This window comes from Chenopodium album, chromosome 26, assembly GCF_948465745.1.
Source record: "Chenopodium album chromosome 26, dcCheAlbu1.1, whole genome shotgun sequence".
Classification (NCBI taxonomy): Eukaryota; Viridiplantae; Streptophyta; class Magnoliopsida; order Caryophyllales; family Amaranthaceae; genus Chenopodium; species Chenopodium album.
The window spans coordinates 27,353,442-27,356,829 of record NC_137859.1 but is presented as its reverse complement, the minus strand read 5'-3'; the positions used below and the strand labels follow the sequence as shown (position 1 = coordinate 27,356,829).

At 41.4% G+C, this 3,388-nt stretch overlaps 1 non-coding gene across 1 annotated transcript; it reads left to right on the top strand.

The window, feature by feature from the left end:
- The first annotated feature begins 437 nt into the window (after positions 1-437).
- Positions 438-543, top strand: LOC145618814 (small nucleolar RNA R71). Its single transcript, XR_014108052.1, has one exon. It is a non-coding gene; the product is annotated as a small nucleolar RNA R71 (small nucleolar RNA).
- The last annotated feature ends 2,845 nt before the right edge of the window (positions 544-3,388 follow it).

Below are 3,388 nucleotides of genomic sequence, written 5' to 3'. Positions count from 1 at the left end.
AAGCATACACACAATGGGAGGTATCATGATCATAGGTTTCACAATTTGAGCAAAACATGCATCCTTTAGGCATTTTATTATACGAAGAGGGGGAAGAAGTGGTCATACCATTGCCTCCCTTGGTTGAAGGGGAGGTATTACCATGAGGGTTGGACCTTTCTTTCATCATTTCGTCCATTTACTTGGCCATCTTGGAGATTTGGGAAGAAAGGTTGTTGATTGCGTTGGCTTGCTCCAATGCATAGACACCCTTGCTAGAAGTGGCCTCCCTTTCTCCTTCATACCAATCATCATAATGCTTTGCGACCTCCTCTATGATGCATTCCACTTTATCCTCTCCTTTGTTCATGATTGGACCGCCGGCTGCGACATCTAGGCTTGTTCTCCCTTGAGGTGAGAGACCTTCATAGAAAGTGTGGATGCGTTGATACTTGGGAATCCCATGATGTGGGCATTGACGTTGAAGCTCTTTGTACCGGTCCCATGCCTCACTTAGAGTCTCACCACTCTTTTGGCGAAAACCTTGAATTAAAGACCGAGCCTCGGCGGTCTTCCTATGGTTATAAAATCTCCTCTAGAAAGCCGTAGTTATTTGGTCCCAAGTTGTGAGAGAATTAGGGGGCACCTCCTTCTCTAGCCATTCTAGACCTCTCCCAATTAAAGAAAATGGAAACATCTTGAGGCGGATATACTCTTGAGTCACTCCATTGGCTTTGATCGTGTCACAATACTTCTCAAATTCTTTCAAATGCTTATGAGGGCTCTCAAATTTTCCACCCGAGAATTGTTTCCTCTCTATTAAAGCAATCAAATTGGGCTTGATTTCGAAATTGTTGGCTTGAGTGGTAGGGGTTAGGATCCCACTTTGGGCTCTAAAGGCTTCGGGAGCCCCAAGACGACTCAAAGGTGTATTCTCTCCCATTTTAGAACCTTCTTCACTTTTGGACTTAAAGATTGAAAAGGGGTTGATTCCGGGACTTGATGGTGAATTAGGACTATCTAAGTCTTCACTTGAGGGTGAAGATGGTGGAGTATCTTCCAATTCTCTTACTCCTTCTTTCGTTGGGGTGTGAGAATTTCTACTCCTCGCTCTCGCTTCTCTTCGAAGTAAGGACAAAGATCTCTCTAGCTCCGGATCAATGGGAATCAAAGACCTTGAGCGGGTTCGTCCTCTGTTCATACAACAAAGCTAAGGATAACGTAAGCACTGACAAGTAACAAGTAGTAGCAAATACTAACAAACAAGGAATGAGATAGTCTGAATTAAAGTAATGAAAAAGCAATTAATCTTGTTATTATCATGATTAACAAACAATACCAACAACTAAAACAATAATAAAATTCAAAGCAATAAAAATAGAGGAGAGAGAGTTAGAGATTCTCATTGATTGAAGATATAAATCAATAGAAAAGATGATCAATTTCTTCTTCAAAATCTAAGCTCAACAATGGTGAAACCCTCACTTTCTCTCTCTAAACTACCCTAACCCTAAGCTAAACCTAGAGAGAGAAGTTCTCCTAAAACTTGGAAAAATATCTATAGGAATCAAGTTCTCCTTTTACAAAATAAGCCCCGCAATATATAAAGAATCGCGCAAAAACGCTGAACAGGACCTGCTGTGCGCCCGCGCATGGTAGCTATGCGCCCGCGCGTATGACCTCACAGCGGTCTGTGCGGCCTACGCGCCCGCGCAAAGTAGCTTGACAAGGGAATAAACGTGTCATCAATTGTCTATCCCTAGATCAAATATAATTTATACACCTAAACAAACCCAATACAAGTATAAGGCAAGCATAGGGGTCGAACCACAAGGAGACATGCATAAACACCACATTCACTACTTAATACTTAAGCTACCTCGGAACGAAAAGTGTGAAAAGCTAAGAAATTAAACTAGTGATTAAGAATGATTAAAAATCAATATAACTAAGCACCAAGGGAAGTAGGTAGATGTAGTTGCCAATTGATCATGCAATAACACGGAAGCAAAGCAATGGTAAACTAAGCATGTAAGAATATCGAATTAAAGCTCAATCTAACCGCCTTCCGGGGTTAATCAATTTCCCCTAACATAGCCTCCATGTTTCCACACTAGAACCATATATTAGAAGGTGCAATCAAAGAACTATCGATAACAATGAACCTTAACTAAGTCAACTTCCGTTTCTTGTTAGTAAAGATTCACCTTTAATCAACTAACAATGTGCACTTGCAAGAAGATTAAAGAATATCAAACATACAAAGACTTTAATCACCATTAACAAAAGCCCAACATCATAAGCATGAATCAATCAACAACTACACCATCCCCACACCCTTGGCTAGGTGACTACTCACAAATCATATTGAAAACAATATCAATCATCAAATCAATAAGCATCAACATGATCAATAAGCAATGAAGGAAAAATCAAAATAAGAAATAAAACTAAATACAAAAGTAAAGAAAGAGAGTAAGAGATTGCTCATTAATTGAAGATGAAGATTTACAAAGATTCAATCAAGCTCCTTCTTCAATATCCAAGTTCATCAATGGAAATCCACACTTTCTCTCTCTACTAATGAAGTTTCTCTCACTAGATTAGGGCTAAAATGTTTCTAAGTAATGATAGATGATCATACAAACTTGAATAGGAGGCTATATATATGAAGCATAAAAGACGGAAATATTAAGCCTTGGAGAGCCCTCTAGCTTGCAGCCGCGCCCTCTACATCGTGGGTTACGGGAGTGTTAAACCAAGACAGCCGCGCCCGCGGCATGGGAACCCGCGCCCGCGGCTCCAAGGAGATGGCATCTCCTTCCAAGGAGAGGTCGCGGCACAGCAACAGGTGTCAAGTCAGCTCGAATAGCCGCGCCCGCGGCTTCTAGTGCCGCGCCCGCGGCTTCTAGTGCCGCGCCCGCGGCTTAGGGAGGAGAGCCCTTTCCTGAGGCGCGGCGCGGCATCTACTGAAAGATTGTGAAGTTGCCCTGCTCAGGTCCCCGCGCCCGCGGCTCTCTTGCTCTGCATATCGTCCAACTTTGATCATCATCATCCTGCATCCAAGTCTAGCCAAGCCTTCAGTGGTTCATCCGGAAGGGCCAAAGTCCTACAAAACAAAAGAAAAAGCTAGAAGAGACAAGAAAAGGGAACGAAAGAAAGAAAACACGAGAAAAGCAAACAAAGAAAAGGAAAACAACGAGGGGAGGAAAAAGGGGCAAACAAGCTACAAGTGGGAGGAAAAATGATAAGTGACATTTATGTCACTCTTAGGGAGTAGTATTAGAGTCATTTTCGTGTTTATTTTATCTTATTTTCCCTTTCTTTCTTTTGTTTTCTCTTTAATATCTTTTCTTGTTTATTTAGTAATTTTGTCGTGTTTTAAGTTCTTTTCGTAGTTTTTATTAGA